The sequence below is a fragment of the Tursiops truncatus genome, chromosome 10 (assembly GCF_011762595.2).
Source record: "Tursiops truncatus isolate mTurTru1 chromosome 10, mTurTru1.mat.Y, whole genome shotgun sequence".
NCBI classification, from domain to species: Eukaryota; Metazoa; Chordata; class Mammalia; order Artiodactyla; family Delphinidae; genus Tursiops; species Tursiops truncatus.
Window position 1 is genome coordinate 31,848,472 of NC_047043.1, and position 19,372 is coordinate 31,867,843.

Genomic DNA, 19,372 nt, shown 5'->3' on the forward strand with positions numbered 1-19,372 from the left:
CTGAAATGAGGCACAAATAACCAGCAACACCAGCTGCTTCTGTGAGGGAATCTGGGTGGCTGGAAACACAGAGGAAGGTATACACTTCACTTATATGTCCTTTTGTACCTCTTGAATGTTATGCCACATGCGTGAAAGGCCTATTTTAAGAAATAAATACAATTAATACAGGAATTTCCTGGCAGTCCAGTGGTTAGGATTCTGGGTTTTCACTGCCTGGGGCCCGGGGTTTGATTCCTGGTTGGAGAACTAAGGTCCTGCAAGCCACACGGTGCCCCCCACACCAAATACAATTAATAAAACAAGGAGGATGGGGGAGACCCATGAAACACAAGAATCTCAAATCAGTCTCACTCTAGGTAAGCATACCAGAGATCAAATACCTGGAAAATTTTCAAGCAGCCTAGTGGTCTCAAGAATAATCTACATCAGCTATCTGTAAGAAATATCTTCCAGACAGTCTGATTTTCATTAAGATCACAGAAAGATTTTAAAGACCTCTAAGACAGGGATAAAAAGGAAGATGACAGGCTATTTAAAATTTTTTTCATACAGTGGGAACAGTCTGAGCTCTCATATCAAGAAATGTATTGGTTTCAAGAACAGCTATTTCAGGAAAGCTAGCTAAGCAAATCAATTCTACTGATTTAAGATATTATAACCTAGCAGCAGTAGAAGAAAATTTTTAAAGTCATACACAGGATTTCAAATACTTCACAAAATGAAATTTGGTATGTGACTGCTATAACAAATGATTCTCTTCTCTTCCTTATATGCCTCTCTGTTCTTTTTCTTCTTCCAAAAACATTACATAGTGAAAATGACTAGGAAGCTAAAACTTTAAAAGATCACCAAGAGTCAATATAATAGGCTATCTTACCAACATACAAAAAATTACTGACACTTGCTTTATTTGCACTAATTTGGTATAGCATCAGTATATGCCATAATTTCCCAATCATTTACAAACAAATTTACCTTTAAAAGGTGCTGAGGCTAGCAGAGGGATCATTGGGAAACTTTATTTAAGCAATCATGAGCTGTGGAATGGTTGCAGTGTTCTCATGTGATCTGTGCCTGAGCTATTCAAGGTATAATGAGCTGTAGTCACTTTTATTTTTACCCACATATTTACCAGTTCAGTGCTGTTCATTCCTTTGAGTAAATCCAATTTTCATCTGGTATCATTTTCTCCCTTCTGAAGGATTTCTTTTTTTAAAATAATTAATTAATTTATTTATTTTTGGCTGGGTTGGGTCTTCGTTGCTGTGTGCGGGCTTTCTCTAGTTGTGGCAAGTGGGAGTTACCCTTCGTTGTGGTGCGTGGGCTTCTCACTGTGGTAGCTTCTCTTTGCTGCAGAGCACGGGTTCTAGGCATGAGGGCTTCAGTAGTTGTAGCACGCGGGCTCAGTAGTTGTGGCTTGTGGGCTCTAGAACACAGGCTCAGTAGTTGTGGTGCATGGGTTTAGCTGCTCCGCAGCATGTGGGATCTTCCCAGACCAGGGCTCAAACCCTTGTCCCCTGCATTGGCAGGCGGATTCTTAACCACTGTACCACGAGGGAAGCCCCTGGAGGATTTCTTTTAATATTTTTGTAGTACAGATCTGGTGATGAATTTTTTCAGTTTTCGTATGTCTTTAAAAAAAGTGTTTATTCTGCCTTCATTTTTGAAATGTATTTCATGGGACATATAGTTCTAGACTGAGTTTTTTCTTCTCTTTTGGATCTTTAAAGATATTGCTACACTGTTTCTTGCTTGCATTGTTTCCAAATAGAATTCTGCTGTCATTCTTACTTTTGTCTTTTTGTACATGATAGGTCTCCCCTCCCCACCCCACCCCCACTCCAATGCTTTAAACTTTTTCTCTTTATCACTGGTTTTAAGCAATCTGATTCTGATATGCCTTGGCATCATTTTCTTCATGCTTCTTGTGCTTGGGGTTCATTAAACTTCTAGGATCTGTAGGTTTATAGTTTTCCTCCAATTTAGAACAATTTCAGCCATTCCTTCATATATTTTGTGTCCCTACCCCTCCTTCAGGGACTCCAATTACCTATGATTATGCTGCTTGAAGTGGTTCCACACTTCAGGTTCCACTGGTGCTCTTTAAAAAAAATTTTTTTAAGTGTCCTTTTATCTCTCTGGCTTTCATTTAGGATAGTTTCTATTGCTATGTCTTCAAGCACACTAATTTTTTCTTCTGCAGTGTCTAATCTGCTTGTTAATTGCATCCAATGTATTTTTTATTTTCAAACATTGTAGTTTTCATCTCTAGAAGTTGGGTTTTTTTTAATATCTTCCATTTCTTTATTTAATATGTTCAATCTTTCCTCTACCTTCTTGAAATTATGCAGGATAGTGACAGCTTTTTAATGTCCTTCTCTACTAATTCTATCATTTATATCATTTCTGGGTCTTTTTCTACTGATTGATTTTTGTCCTCCTCATAGTGGGTGGTATTTTTCTCCTTCTTTGTATGCCTGGTACTTTTTTATTGGATTCCAGACATTGCTAATTTTACATTATTGAGTACTGGATATTTTTGTATTCCTATAGATACTTTTGAACTTTGTCTAGGACACAATTAAGTTATGTGTAAATGGTTTGATTCTCTTGAGGTCTGCTTTTAAGCTTTGTCAGTCTTTAGTCTAGGGCTAATTTTGCCCTATAGTGAGGCAATACCCTTCCGAGTACTTCACTTGATGTCCCATGAATTACAAGGATTTTTGCAGTCTTGCAGGTGGGAACACAAACTCTTCTCTGCCCTGTGTGAGCTCCAAGTGTTACTTCCTATAATGCTTTTGGTTGATTCTTTCCCATGACTTGGGTAGTTTCCCCACACACATGTACCGATCAGGTTACCAGCTGAAGACTCAAGAGAGACTCTCTGCAGCTCTCCAGGGTTTTATCTTCATGTAGCTCTCTCCTCTGGTGCTCTGCCCAATGAGTTTTAGCCACTTTTACCCCCCAGCTGCATCAGCTCAACTCAGGAAGATTACTAGACTCCATCTGGATTCCCCTTCCCTGCGCTATGGCCTGAAAACTACCCAGACAGAAGCTGGGGCAGTTACAGGGCTTACCTTATCTGTTTTCCATTTCTCATGAATCCCTGTCCTGTGCTGCCTGATATTCAATGTCTAAAAACCATTGTTTAATATATTTAATCTAATTTTTAACTGTTTTATGCAGGAAGGTCAATCCAATCCCTGTCATTGCATCTTGGTCCTATAGCGATTTTTAAGGTTTTGGAAGAAATCACTTTAGGAGGCAAGAACAGCTTATATGAGTTCATTAGCATGAATTATAGAATCAGAGCATCCTCAAAGGAGGAAAGGAGAAAGGGAGGACAGTAAATTGTAGTTTTATCCCCTGCCTCCTTCTGTTTTCTACCCTGAAGAATAGCTTAGGGAATGGGGAAAGCCGCTTCACTAATTACTACCTTTAATGAACTTGTTCAGTGGTTGAAAAGAATAAGCATTTAAACAACATTTAGCACCCACTATGTGCCAGGTCCTCTGTTAAGGACTGGGAATATCAAATGAGTATGACATAAAATGCAATAATAAATGTAAATACCCTTAACATTTTTGTAGGACTGTAAAAGCAAGGCCAAGAAGTAAATTATTATGTTATTCTGATAAGTGTCATGATGAAAAAGTTACACCATAAAACAGTCACTTACCCAGGGCAAGTAACTGTTTACATCATCTAAGATATAAAGTATTTTCATCTTATTCCTTTTACTATATTGTCACTGTTATGGACTGTTAAATTTTATTTTTATTATTTTTTGGCTGCACCGTGCAGCACACGGAATCTTAGTTCACCAACCAGGGATCAAACTTGTGCCCCCTGCAGTGCAAGCACAGTCTTAACCACTGGACCACCAGGAAAGTCCCCGGACTGTTAAATTTTGTAATTGCAAGGCTGTGTCAAACTTCCTGGCACAGTTCCTGATTGTAAGGAACTCTCTTTCTTTGGGGAGAGATGCAACAATTCATCACAACGCAAGGTAAGAAGTGCTAGAGCTTTTGGCGGGGCTTCCCAAGCTTTTTCAGGTGAAGTCACTGGTCATTTTTTTTGTGAAATAATATGACATTTTACTAGGAGAAAACACTAGTATATTTTCACAATTATGCCCATTTGTAAGAAAAAGAAGCTGTCAAACTCAACAAGATGGGCTCTGAGTTTTTCCTTTGTTATTCAACCAAGACCTTCATTCTTTTTGTAACTAGCTAGAGCCTACTAACAGCAAGGAAGAAAGGTGGAAAAAACTAAGAACATTATTAGGAGAAAAACTTAGGAATCAAAAAAAAAAAAATTCCAGGCCTTAAAGCTGCTTTAATTCCAACTTGGAATGAGGTGGAATAGAAACAAACCTAAATATATTAAGCAATCCAGCTGGCTAAACAATGCACTATAACATGGGGGGAAAGAGTGACCAACCTTGGGGGGTCAGGGGGAAGTCTGGCCAGGCTTTACAGGGGCTGGGGACATGTACAGGTCGGGGCGGGTGGGACACGGAATTTGGAAAGGGCTTGTTCTGGATACTGACATTGACTAGGCTTGTGATTACTGACAAATTCCAATCTCTCAGGGCCTGTTTTCTCATCTTTAAATGAAATTAATAGCCACATCACTGATTTAAAAACTTTGATCCCCGGGGACCTAGGATTCTCCGAGGGGTCCAGGAGCTGTCTTGGAGGCCTAAAGGTTGGTGGTAGAGGCACTGTAATGCTCCACTTCTCCCCTTTAACTCAGTGATAGAACTCTTAACTGGGAGAAAAAAGTTTGAAAATCATTTAACGATACGTATCCAACTCCAGAACTCAGTGATTTGTTGTGTGCTGTAAAGGAATGACCTTTAATGGTGGCCAAACTGAAAATGGAAACACAAGGATCCACAGAAAGCAAGACATTCATGGTTATTTTAGCAAGAGAACAGTGATAAATATATCAAACTTCTTTAAGATAAATTCCAACATAGTGATAATGATCCTAAGTTTACTGACTATAGAACCATTAATCATACACAGATTGGTGTTTCTCAAACTGGGATCTGCAGAAGTAATCTTGGGTGGTCTGAGTTCTCAAGTTGGAGGAACATCAACAGATTTTAAAACCAGCCAGAAACACACATGCTGAAAATTTTCAGGGCTGATAAAATTTCTGCTTAACATGTTTACTAAAAGCCTCTCAAAATCTTGAGATCTAATGGGAATCTACTGACAGAAGACCTGTGTATGCATTGTCTGACTGATGCAAAGATGGTCCTGGGGAAAACATTTCCAGGTCTCTCTTTATCCTCCTTTAATCTCAACTGCCAATGCTGTGCCAGGCTGGGTAGAGTAGGTCTAAACAAAGGATGGCATCAAAAGAGACTGTGGGTTGGGTCTCAAAAGTCTTTGAGGTAGTTCAAGAGATACCCAACTCTGGAAGTAACAAAGCCCTGCAGCGTGGGAGGATGCACTTAACTGCCTACTCTCTCCCACTGCACAGCTAGTGGTGGTAAAGAACTCTGGGTAGTAAGTTATGGCTCAAGTATAGTGGACTAAAAGACTGACTTCAAATCTAAATGTTACTAACAGACTACCTTCTAGAAGCTTACAGTAAAAAACATATTACAGTGCTACCATCAAAAGTAGGAATCTTGTCATATTCATCTTCATATCCCCAGCAAATAGGACATAAACAGGTATAATAAATACTTAATAAATATCCCGAGTTTAGATGTAGGGCAGCTGTGGAGAAAGAGCCACCTGAGTGCTGGGCGAGAGCCTTCCAGGGTTCTTTGGGGCGAGAGGAATCTTGAAACCATGGATCACCTATATATGTTTTGAGACATGCTTTAGATGTTTTTTTCTGGAAGCCCTGCAACTACCATAAAAATTGAATGTATTGTTGAAAAGACATATGGCCAATGGTGGCAGAGTCTGCATAGAACCATGCTTCGTGGTGTTCCAGGAAAAACCTTTCAGCTTGTTGGTTATATTATTCAGTCTGGCTGTATAACTCATTGTGTTTTTGAATACTTTGGTGGTGCTGTCATGTGTTCTGAACCATCAATAGAGCTTAAAATTCAAAATTCAGATATTGTCTTTGCAGAAAATTTTAGTCGACATTTTTATGGTATCCAACGAGGTGACACTGTGATTGCAAAAACCCGAGTGATCCAAAATCAAATATTTGTAAAAGAGTAATTGGTTTGGAAGGAGACAAAATTCTTATCAATAGTCCATCAGGTCTATTTAAAAGCACAGTTATGTGCCAACGGGTCATGTTTGGTTAGAAGGTGATAATCTATAGAATTCGACAGATTCCAGGTACTGTGGACCTGTTCCATATGGACTAATAAGAGGATGTATCTTCGTTAAGATTTGGACTGAATGATTTTGGATTTCTACATGACAGCCCTAATGGCCACAGATTTTCTGATTGGCAAGCATTTATTCTTTTGATTTGATTACTGTCTTCTGTTCAAGTGAATTTATTATTGTCACTAAAACCACGTACTTGCTAATAAACTATTTGCTATTCAAAATAAATAAATAAATGATAAATAAATAAATAAATGTAGGGCAGCTGCATTTTATGCAAATATTGTGTTCCCAAAGGCCTTGCCTTAAAAACTCACATAATTCTAGTTTAATCCTGAAAAAGAAATTTATAATTTCCCAAAGTCCATCAGCATTGAAAATTTGCTATTACATTCTGTTAAAAATTTTTTTAAGGGTTTCCCTGGTGGCGCAGTGGTTGAGAGTCCACCTGCCTATGCAGGGGACGCGGGTTCGTGCCCTGGTCCGGGAGGATCCCACATGCCGCGGAGCGGCTGGGCCCGTGAGCCATGGCCGCTGAGCCTGCGCGTCTGGAGCCTGTGCTCCGCAACGGGAGAGGCCACAGCAGTGAGAGGCCCGCGTACCGCAAAAAAAAAAAAAAAATTTTAAGGTGTAACAATGAAACTTGGGTTACATTTTTAAAAATAACTCATATCTTTTAGAGATCCCATAGTGAAATAGGTATGAATGAAGTAATACGATGTCTGGGATTTGCTTCAAAATAATATGGACTGGGGAATTCCCTGGTGGTCCAGTGTTAGGACTCCACGCTTTCACTGCCAAGGGCATGGGTTCGAATCCTGCTTGGGGAAATAAGATTCTGCAAGCTGCGTGACACGGCAAATAAATAAATAAAATGAAATATAATAATAATAATAATATGGACTGGAGTTAGTTATTAAAAACATGGAAATCCGTCTCCCCTGCCCCCTCCAGAGATTCTGATTCACCAGCAATCTGGGGTTACTATGGGGTTTTCTCCCTGACCCCCTGAGGTTGGTCACTCTTTCCTCCCCCATGTTACAGCACACACTTGGGCACATTTCAGGCAAACTGGGGAAACTGTCCCCAACTGCAGGCAGATGGGACCTGCAAACAATGGCCTCTGGTCAGCTCAGAGACCCAAATCTAGGCTGCCAACTTCCCAAACTCAGGGGAAGGGTAGCTTCTTGGTAATCTGACTAAAGGAAATGCTGTAGGTGAAACTTTATTTGAGGATTCATCACTCTCAACCACCTTCAGTACCAGTCCCTTTCCACTACTTCCCCTCAAATAATTTATTTCTCCCTTCCTCTCTGTACTGTATTTACTCATATTTATATTACGATGTCAGCTCCACCAGGGCAGAGGTTTGTCTGTGCACCGACGAACCTCAGAATAGTGTCTGGCACGTGACAGGAGCTCAATGAACATGCCCGCCAGTTTTATTGAGACATAATTGACAAATAAGATTGTGTAAGTTTAAGGTGTACAATTTGATGATTTGATATATATCTATATTGTGAAATGATTACCACAAACACATCCATCCCCTCATATAGTTAATTTTTTTTTTTTTTTGGTATAGTGAGTACATTTAAAATCTACTCTCTCAAGAAATTCCAGGTATACAATATAGTATTGGTAACTATAGTCACCATGTTATACATTAGATCCCCAGAAAGTATTCATCTTATAACTGAAAGTTTGTACCCTTTGACCAACATCTCCCCATTTCCCCCACCCCCCAGTCCCTGGAAACTACCAATCTACTCTGCTTCTACAAGTTCAACTTTTTTAGATTCTACATATAAATGAGATCATACAGTATTTGTCTATCTTTGTCCAACTTATTTCACTTAGCTTCTGTTTCATCCATTTAGTCACAAACAGCAGGATTTCCTTCTTTTTTATGGTTGAATACTATTCCACTGTACGTATGTGTATATCTAACTATCTATATATTTGTATTTATATATAACAATTTCTTTATCCATTCATCCAACAACAGACATTTAGGTGGTTTCCATATCTTGGCTATTGTGAATAATGCTGCAATGAATCTGAGGGTGCAGATATCTCTTCAAGATAGTGATTTAATTTCCTTCAAATATACATATAGAAGTGGGGTTACTGGATCATATGGTAGCTCTATTTCTAATTTTTTGAGGACCCCCATACTGTTTTCCATAGTGGCTGCATCAATTTACATTCCCACCAACAGTGCACAAGGGCTCCCTTTTGTCCATATCCTTGCCAACACTTGTCATCTCTTGTCTTTTTGATGATAGCCATTCTCACAGGTGCGAGGCGGTATCGCACTGTGGTCAATGAACATTTTTTGAAATGAACTTATCACCCTTTTCAATATGTTGGTCACATGATGGCAAGACCTGCAACAGGATCAGGCATACCAGGGAAAGTGTGCTTATTCCCTTTTTCTTGAAACTTACTTCAGTTTTCCAAGAAAGCATGCTTACTTTGGACACCAGGTTATTCCTATGGGAGAGCAATCTAAAGTGGAAAACAAAGAATTATATTTAAACCTAGAACATACAGTGGTGCTAAAGTTACTTCCCACTATTCCCCTGCACACTATTCTAGCCAAACTGCCACTCTCCTAGCCCCCAAACACAATGCACACTTTCCCAGCATCTGCCCTGGTTCAGGTGACAATTTTATCTGAAATGCTCTTCTTTCTCTCCTACATCTACTGAAATTCCATCCGTTATTCAAAACTTAGTTTGAATCTACCTCTCTGAGTCTTTCTCTGACAACCTTGGGCTGTCTTGGATTTTCTACCGAGAATTCTAAAAGCACCAACCATGTCTTTTGACATTGATCAGCCACTGTTCTGTGTGATTAGCTTCATTATACCTATCTTCTGTACCCAACTAAAGCAGAGCCCAAATTTAAACAAAAACAGTATAAAGTGCTACAAGAGTACAATGAATTCTCCCATCCTAAGGCCAAGCAACTTTTAGACTGCATGCCTTTTTGGCATTAGCGAACTTAAAATTCTGGCCCATTACAATAGGCTCTGGCCTCATTTTGTACCTTAACCCACCTCACCCTCCCCTATATGGAACGCTTGTTTCTTCGCCATCTTGACCATTTGATGTCCCCCAAACTTATCATGCCACTTTTTCAATTCTTTGGCTTTGCACTTGTCCCTTTACTTAGAAGACAAAAGATCTTCCCGCCCATCTCCAAGTGGTCAACTGAGAATACCTCCTTATCTTTTAAGGCTTTGAGTAAAATGATTTTGCCTTTCATTTTTAAAAAAAATCCTGGGACCTCCTTATCTTTTAAGGCTTTGAGTAAAATGATTTTGCCTTTCATTTTTAAAAAAAATCCTGGGACTTCCCTGGTGGCACAGTGGTTAATAATCCACCTGCCAATGCAGGGGACACAGGTTTGAGCCCTAGTCCAGGAAGATCCCACATGTGGCGGAGCAACTAAGCCCGTGCACCACAACTACTGAACCTGCACTCTAGAGCCCACAACTACTGAGCCTGTGCTCTAGAGCCCACGAGCCACAACTACTGAGCCTGCGTGCCTAGAGCCTGTGCTCCACAACAAGAGAAGCCACTGCAATGAGAAGCCCGCGCACCGCAACAAAGAGTAGCCCCCAGTCGCCACAACTAGAGAAAGCCCACGTGCAGCAATGAAGACCCAATGCAGCCAAAAAGAAAATTAACTAATTAATTTAAAGAAAATCCTGAAGCAAAATTAATTGCTCATTTATTTGTATCCCTAGAGCACGTCTGACATGTTACTAGATCTGACATGTGTGTGACAAAACTTTGCTTTTCTGACTCCCTCATTAGCTTACAAGTTCCATGAAAGCTGGGTCAATTTTGTTCCATCTTCATGTTACCAGAGTTTAGTGCAATGCCTGATACAAATGTGCCCAATAAACATGTTTTACTCCGTACTTAAGTAAAATTTTGGTCTTAAAACTAACTTTTTCAGGAGTGATGTCAGTTCCTTATCATTTGGTTTCCAAGAATATTCAGCTAGGCTACACAGGAGCACTTTAGCACAATCATAAAACACAGGATTCGGATGCAGGCTGGTCATCCATTGTCCAGGATCCACCAGCTTATGCTGGGCCCTTATGTGTTTAGCCAGGCATTCCTGCCAGGGAGAAAAAGGCTTTCAAGGTCAACTGATTCCCCATCTGATCAGACAGTTCAGCTCTCTGAGGCATATGAAAATGTCATTTTTTAAGATCCATATGACAAAAAAATTGTGTATCCTTCCATAATAACCTAATTAATATTTAACAAACCTCCTTAAAACAGGGATTTATGCACTGAACATCAACATAAAATAACTCCTGGAGTCCCAAAAACTTGAGCAGTAATTTATATTAATAATAGTTGTGTTCAGGGACTTCCCTGGTGCTCCAGTGGTTAAGAATGCGCCTTCCAATGCAGGGGGATGCGGGTTCGATCCCTGGTTGGGGAACTAAGATCCCACATGCTGCGGGGCAACTAAGCCCGCGCGCTGCAACTACTGAGCCCACCCGTCACAACTAGACAGAAGCCTGTGCGCGGCAAGGAAGAGCCTGCACGCCCTAATGAAAAGATCCCACGTGCTCCAACTAAGACCCGACACAGCCAAAAAAAAAAAAAAAGTTGTGTTCATCAAAAGACTCAGAAGTAAAAGTCTAAGATGAAGTCTCTGGCACAGCCATGTATGGCTTTGTGAGGGCATCAACACTAGACCTTTAAAGAAAAGAAAAAAACTCCGCAGTACAGGAAAAACAGATGCTCTGCCAAAAATGTTTTCATAATTTCTTTACTGTGTTTTATAAGAGACAAGATTTTAATGACTATGGAAAACAGTAAACAGGAAATGACTGAGAAATGACTGAGAAATACTGCTGTCCTGATTGCTATTAAATGTTAAATAAAATTAAAACTATCTTTGTGATAATTCACAATACTGCACTACATAGAATAATAAGTACTAAAAAGATGAGTCAGTTCTTTTCAGTTACACTACCAAATTTCAAAGAACTCTTGTATTATACTTCCAAATAAAAGGTGAGTTTCTGTTTTAATCAGTGATTGCCATATTTATTACTTTCTTCCACTAAAAATAAACAATCATTCAGAGAATTGGCTCCAATGACAAGCTGACTTAGCAAAAGGAAGCAATGCCAACATTGAAATAAACACTCATGAAGATGAACCTGGTCATGCATCAACCAAAAACACATTAAGCCAAAATTTTAGGAATAGGAATTAAAAACTAGAAAGCCAAAAGTAAGTCTTACTTGCATCCTCTCCATAAAAACAAACTACCTAAATATTAAACACAAACGGCTCTTGACACTTTTAAAATTTTTAGTTTCATTCAGAAAAAAGATATCTTTTATTAAATGGAGATTTAATGAGTCATTTGTGTTTTTTGCCTAATTGAAAGGGATTTCTTTTAGAGAGCATTTTAAATGAAGCAAAAGAAAAAGCCTCCCAATGCGGTTTTTCCTGCTTTTAAAAACAATGGCTATTATTGCACAATACCGGTCATAAACAGAAAAAGGACTGCTGTTTGCATTTCCATCTTACAATCACAAAATTTACTAGAGTACAGTATGGTAATAATTAAGCTATTAGAAAATAAAAACTGCCTGATCTTTCTCTATATTTCCTCAAATGCAATAGGACACCATTGCTCTGTGTTAGTGCAGTTTGTACATGTTATTGTTTCTATGTATGGAACTGCTTTAAAAAATACTTTGAAATGGCAGTAATTATAAATAAGAAATCTTTTTCTTTTATTGAGCTTTAGTATTAGCAATCTGGTTAAAGTTATCATGCAAACTCTTGACTCTCACTGCTCTCTGTCAATGAGTAACATTCAAAATATTTTGGTTTTACGGTATGTTCCAAGAAAAACAAGCCCTATAAAAACAACTAACAATATTAAACAAAATTCCATTTTACAAAGTCAATGATGTTACCAAGGAAGAGATGCTGAGGATTCTCTTTTATAAAAGCAGGCTCAAAAGGAAGATGTGTGCATGAGTCAATTTTTTAAGGAGAAGAAAATAAAAGGAAACTTTTAAAGCTTAAAAACGATTTAAGAAAGAATATGGGCAAATATATATGTAGCATATTACTCCAAGAAAGATTTCCCAGTTTCCACAAAAATTTTAAAGAAGCTGAATTAATCTCACTCTTCTAAACTCCGTTTAAGAAATATAAACTTCTATCTAGTGTGAAATCTTTTACAAACTTTAAGAAATGCCATGTGGACTGGAATTTAAATGGATAGTTTTTTCTATCAAAAGACCATAAGATACAGAGTTTCAGTTGAGGAAGATGAAAAAGTTCTGGGGAAAAACGGTGGTGATGGTTATACAACAAAGTGAATGTACTCAATGCCACAGAACTGTACTTAAAATGGCTAAAGGGCTTCCCCAGTGGTGCAATGGTTGAGAACCCGCCCACCAATGCAGGGGACATGGGTTCAAGTCCTGGTCCAAGAAGATCCCACAGACCGCAGAGCAACTAAACCCGTGTGCCACAACTACTGAATCTGTGCTCTAGAGCCCGCGAGCTACAATTACTGAGCCCGCACACCACAACTACTGAGCCTGTGCACCACAACTACTGAAGCCCACACATCTACAGCCCATGCGCCGCAACAAGAGAAGCCACCACAATGAGAAGCCCACGCACCGCAATGAAGAGTAGCCCCTGCTCGCCACAACTAGAGAAAGCCCTTGCACAGCAACGACGACCCAACACAGCTAAAATTTTTAAATAAATAAACAAATAAATAAAATGGCTAAAATGGTAAATTTTATGTTATGTATATTTTACCACAAAAAAAGAAGAAAGCATCTCTGAATATTCTGACTTAAAAAAATACCCAAAAGAGTTTATTTGAAAATAACTAGCTGTACATCTATGATTAAAAATCTTAAAAAATTGCAGAGGAAGGAACATTCCCAAACTCATTCTATGAGGCCATCATCACCCTGATAACAAAACCAGACAAAGATTTCACAAAAAAAGAAAATTATAGACCAATATCACTGATGAATATAGATGCAAAAATCCTCAACAAAATACCAGCAAACAGAATCCAACAACACATTAAAAGGATCATACACCATGATCAAGTGGGATTTATCCCAGGGATGCAAGGATTCTTCAATATATGCAAATCAATCAATGTGATACTCCATATTAACAAACTGAAGAATAAAAACCATATGATCATCTCAATAGATGCAGAAAAAGCTTTTGACAAAATTCAACACCCATTTATGATAAAAACTCTCCAGAAAGTGGGCATAGAGGGAACCTACCTCAACATAATAAAGGCCATATATGACAAACCCACAGCAAACATCATTCTCAATGGTGAAAACCTGAAAGCATTTCCTCTAAGATCAGGAACGAGACAAGGATGTCCACTCTCACCACTATTATTCAGCATAGTTTTGGAAGTCCTAGCCACAGCATTCAGAGAAGAAAAAGAAATAAAAGTAATACAAACTGGAAAAGAACCAGTAAAACTGTCACTGTTTGCAGATGACATGATACTATACATAGAGAATCCTAAAAACCACCAGAAAACTACTAGAGCTAATCAATGAATTTGGTAAAGTTGCAGGATACAAAATTAATGCACAGAAATCTCTTGCATTCCTCTACACTAATGATGAAAAATCTGAAAGAGAAATTATGGAAACACTATCATTTACCATTGCAACAAAAAGAATAAAATACCTAGGAATAAACCTACCTAGGGAGACAAAAGACCTGTATGCAGAAGACTATAAGACACTGATGAAAGAAATTAAAGATGATACCAACAGATGGAGAGCTATACCATGTTCTTGGATTGGAAGAATCAATATTGTGAAAATGACTATACTACCCAAAGCAATCTACAGATTCAATGCATTCCTATTAAATTACCAGTGGCATTTATTACAGAGCTAGAACAAATCATATTAAAATTTGTATGAAGACACAAAAGGCCCCAAATAGCCAAAGCAGTCTTGAGGGAAAAAAACGGAGCTGGAGGAATCAGACTCCCTGACTTCAGACTATACTACAAAGCTACAGTAATCAAGACAATATGGTACTGGCACAAAAACAGAAACATAGATCAATAGAACAAGATAGAAAGCCCAGAGATAAACCCACACACCTGTGGTCAACTAAGCTATGACAAAGGAGGCAAGGATATGCAATGGAGAAAAGACAGTCTCTTTAATAAGTGGTGCTGGGAAAACTGGACAGCTACATGTAAAAGAATGAAATTAGAACACTCCCTACCACCATACACAAAAATAAACTCAGAATGGATTCAAGACCTAAATGTAGGACTGGACATTATAAAACTCTTAGAGGAAAACATAGGAGGAACACTCTTTGACATAAATCACAGCAAGATCTTTTTTGATCCACCTCCTAGAGTAATGGAAATAAAAACAAAAATAAACAAATGGGACCTAATGAAACTTAAAAGCTTTTGCACAGCAAAGGAAAACATAAACAAGACAAAAAGACAACCCTCAGAATGGGAGAAAATATTTGCAACCGAATCAATGGACAAAGGATTAATCTCCAAAATATATAAACAGCTCATGCAGCTCAGTATTAAAGAAACAAACAACCCAATCCAAAAATGGGCAGAAGACCTAAATAGACATTTCTCCAAAGAAGACATACAGATGGCCAAGAAGCACATGAAAAGCTGCTCAACATCACTAATTATTAGAGAAATGCAAATCAAAACTACAATGAAGTATCACCTCACACCAGTTAGAATGGGCATCATCAGAAAATCTACAAACAACAAATGCTGCAGAGGGTGTGGAGAAAAGGGAACCCTCTTGCACTGTTGGTGGGAATGTAAATTGATATAGCCACTATGGAGAACAGTATGGAGGTTCCTTAAAAAACTAAAAATAGAATTACCATATGATCCAGCAATCCCACTACTGGGCATATACCCAGAGAAAACCATAATTCAAACAGACATATGCACCCTAATGTTCATTGCAGCACTATTTACAATAGGCAGGTCATGGAAGCAATCTAAATGCCCATCGACAGACGAATGGATAAAGAAGATGTGGTACATATATATAATGGAATATTACCCAGCCATAGATAGGAATGAAATTGAGTCATTTCTTGAGACGTGGATGGATCTAGAGACTGTCATACAGAGTGAAGAGAAAAACAAATATCATATATTAACGCATGTATGTGGAACCTAGCAAAATGGTACAGATGAAATGGTTTGCAGGGCAGAAGTTGAGACACAGATGTAGAGAACAAACGTATGGACACCAAGGGGGGAAAAAACCGTGGTGGGGTGGGGATGGTGGTGTGCTGAATTGGGCGATTGGGATTGACATGTATACACTGATGTGTATAAAATTGATGACTAATAAGAACCTGCAGTATAAAAAAACAAACACAAAAACTAATAGTAAACTTTCTTTGGGTTATTTGTATGGAAATATGTTAATATAAATGTTTCAGACATTACATGAAATTTCTAAAAATCTTATATGTTCTGGTATAATGTTATAAGTCATAATTCTAGTTATTACTTTAAAATGTGTAACTCAGAAATAACTAAATTTCCTTGTCAATTGCATTATTATGAACTTTCATCAAATCTTTAACCGTGGTCATTTTTAAGTCTTTTGTCATTTACAGACAGTTCTGGACTCTGATGCTTTCGCAAAAATGTTCCTATAAAAGGTTTTCATCTTCAAGGAATTCATGGAAAAGACTGACACGTACAGGTTTCTGGTAACTGACTAAACTGCTCAACCGAACGAATAAGCATTTTCAGAACTCTAATGGAAAACTGATGAATTCATAAAAGTGCTAACAAAAGATCAAGATGAAAAAAAAATTAATTACATGGGACTGAATGAACTGATGAGGATGATTATAATTTTTGTGACTTTGTTTGAATAAAAAAAAAAATCCCCCCCCACAAAAAATCTTTCTATTTCTGGAAAAGTACTCTCTCCCTCAAGCTGGCAGCTTCAGGACACACGCTCACTGAGGGAAAATGAGGGACCTATGGCACATCAGTTAAAATTAACCTCAGCAAACAGTGGGGTGAAAGAAGCTGAGGCAGATCACCCCACAACTACCAACAGGCACAGATGTAGGAAGAAATCATCCCACAAAGGAAGGAGGAGGGTTCTTAACCCTGTTGTGGCTTCTGTCTGTCTGGTGAGGCTTATGGATCCCTTCTCAGAGTAATATTTCAAGATGCAGAGTATATGGAAGATTTTTAAAAAGTTATAAAAATATTTAAAAAATTGTAATATAGTTATATATGTGGTTCTTCATCAATGCATTAATATACTAGATGTAGTGGTGAGTCTAGTAACTACTATCATTTAGGAGATAGTAATCTTTCAAGATACCTGCAAATGTAATGTGATAAACAATATTTCTACTGGTAACATTCCCCAGGCACTGTTAATACTACAGTGGCTGGTGGCCTCCACTCATAGATTTAGGAAATAATAAATTTCAATTGGAGTCTAGTGAAAATAACATGCAATTTTTTTCGTATCCAAGTTCACGGGCCTCCCTCTCCCCAGTTCTCCCTAATTCTAACCACAGATCCTTTAGGGGTCAGTCCATGGAGCCCTTGTACTGTTGGGGTCCAGGACAGTTGTTCAACATGTGAAACAAATAAACTCAATCCAGTAACAAAGGAATTCTGAACATCTGAATATAATTCACAATATATTTTTAAACTTGCTAAGCACACAATGGCCATTTCTACACACTGTTTGGATGTACATTTTTGCAATGCAAAGATGCTGAAGGTGCTGCCAGATGCACAGGATGGTAGCAGCAAGCTGTCAATTTCAACAGTGCAGAAAGGATACTCTTCACTATCACCAAAGATACCAAAGAATGCCCTGAGAGAGGAAGGTGAAGTATAACCTAGTTTTCTGCAAGCTTAGTAGAGGGCAACAGAAATGCATTTTACAATTAAAAAAACCTGACACTGCAGTGGAAAAGCCCATCAACATTCTCCACCTTGGACCGGAGTGAGATACAAAGGTAAGTTTCATCTGATAAACATGCAACAATCCTTTCTGGAAAGCTTAGTCAAAATTCACATTTTTATTCTCCCAAATGTCCACTGTAGAAATTAGCCACATAATCATTTACTTTTCTAGTTTTTACATGAATGCTTGGAATTGAATAGACATGTAAATTAACACCTTTTTCTATACTCACTTCTGGGCTATCCTGCTATAGATTATTGAACCTTCATATAAGAGTCAAGTAACTTAGAAACAGCCTCTGGTGATCTAAGAATAAAACACTATGTTTCGTTTTTAAGGTCAGCTCAGTGTAATTAAAAAAAATTTTTTTGGACTTAAAACCACATCATTCTGAAGTGGCAGTCACATGTGCTAGAAGCAAGTGATGTCGGGAAACTGCGTAACTGGTTTCGAACACAGTCCCAACTTCTGAGAGATTTGTGCCACAACACAACCCTTTTCCTTAGGAAAGAGGTGAAGACTTTTCATTTAGTTTGACCCTCTTCTATCACTTCTGGGTCATTTAAAATGGGATAGATCCATAGCTCTATTACCGCCATTATTCAGTATCGTTCTTTTGAACAAATTAGAATAAATTTTTTTTGCTTCATTATGTCTTCATAGTCTTGCCTTTAGAACACCTTATTTACCTCTCTAAATATTTAAGTTCTTCAGTTTTGCTTCACCTAGTAAAATTATTTTTCTATGAAGGTTCGTCATTATTTAACTTTTTCTTAAACTTCTAATGAAAGCTTGCAAATTTTGTTAATGAGTCTCATACCATTAATATCATAATTTTTCTTTAACAAATTACATTAAAATAGCATGGGGCCTCCCTGGTGGCGCAGTGGTTGAGAGTCCGCCTGCCGATGCAGGGGACACGGGTTCGTGCCCCGGTCCGGGAAGTTCCCACATGCCGCGGGGCGGCTGGGCCCGTGAGCCATGGCCGCTGAGCCTGCGCGTCTGGAGCCTGTGCTCCGCAACGGGAGAGGCCACAACAGTGAGAGGCCCGCAAACCGCAAAAAAAAAAAAAAAAAAAAAAAAAAAAAAAGCATGATATATTAAGCAGAACTGTAATTTATCATACTCATGAATGATAATGAGGGCTTGATTCAATGATCATTTATTTATTAAAATAAGCCTGTGATGGAAGGGCAGGGTAGAGGGTTAAAGAAAACACAAAAAAAGCCCCACACAAGTGTGTAATATGTCCCAGCTCTCAAGTAGCTGATAATCTTATTGGAAAGGCAAGACAGCTACATCTGAAATAATCTTCCAAACTGTAGTAAGCATTATCAATGTGCATGAAAATAAACATATACTAGCATGGATATTTACAGTAACATTAAGCCCTTTTTACAATTAATGATTCTTGCTATTATTATTACTATTACCTATTAAAAAATATAAATTAAATTAATATTATTAATATACCAAGGCGTATGATATGATAAAAACTGTAGTAGCAGCTAACATTCACTAAGCGCCTTCCCTCTGCCACACACTTTACACAGTCCTAATCCTTCTAATACAATCCTGCCAGGTATGTATTATTATCCCTATTTTTAGAGAGAATGTAAGACAGTTGCCCAACATTGCAGTTTGTAAGCAGCGAGACAGAAGTTTGAATTCAAATCTCTAATTCCCAAGCCCATGCTTCTCATCTCTGTGGGTGGAAACAGGATTTTTGGAAGGTCTGATTTCTGTAAATGTTTCCCATGCCAAAAAACAGCAGTTGAGAATCTTAAAACACTTTCTCCCACAGCAAAAAACCTCATTATTCCATCAATTACAATTCTAAAATTTTAAATCAACTTATTATAAGGTATTTTTGCTGAGAAAAGTGAAGCACATTATTGTAAATCTATCACTATAAAAAGTAGGGAGGGATTTCCCTGGTGGTCCAGTGGATGAGACTCCGACTCCCAATGCAGGGGGCCCGGGGTTCAATCCCTGGTTGGTGAATGCATGCATGCCGCAACTA

The 19,372-nt window shown here is 38.3% G+C and overlaps 1 protein-coding gene and 1 pseudogene across 5 annotated transcripts in view; one reads left to right on the forward strand and one right to left on the reverse strand.

Annotated features, from left to right (window-relative positions):
- The window catches only part of BICRAL (BICRA like chromatin remodeling complex associated protein), a 103,460-nt gene that overhangs the window by 43,298 nt on the left and 40,790 nt on the right, over positions 1 to 19,372 (reverse strand). Inside the window, exons 1-2 of one of the 5 annotated variants that reach the window (XM_033864237.2) lie at positions 10,282 to 10,547; positions 8,768 to 8,828 (exon numbers count right to left, since the gene is read on the reverse strand). The exons of 3 other annotated variants lie outside the window; for them this stretch is intronic. The gene's annotated coding sequence lies outside the window, so the exon portion shown is untranslated. Of the gene's footprint in view, positions 1 to 8,767; positions 8,829 to 10,281; positions 10,548 to 19,372 lie in introns of those variants that run through there. One more of the 5 variants, XM_033864235.2, reaches the window with a different exon arrangement.
- LOC117313733 (mitochondrial inner membrane protease subunit 1 pseudogene) lies at positions 5,847 to 6,500 on the forward strand (annotated as a pseudogene).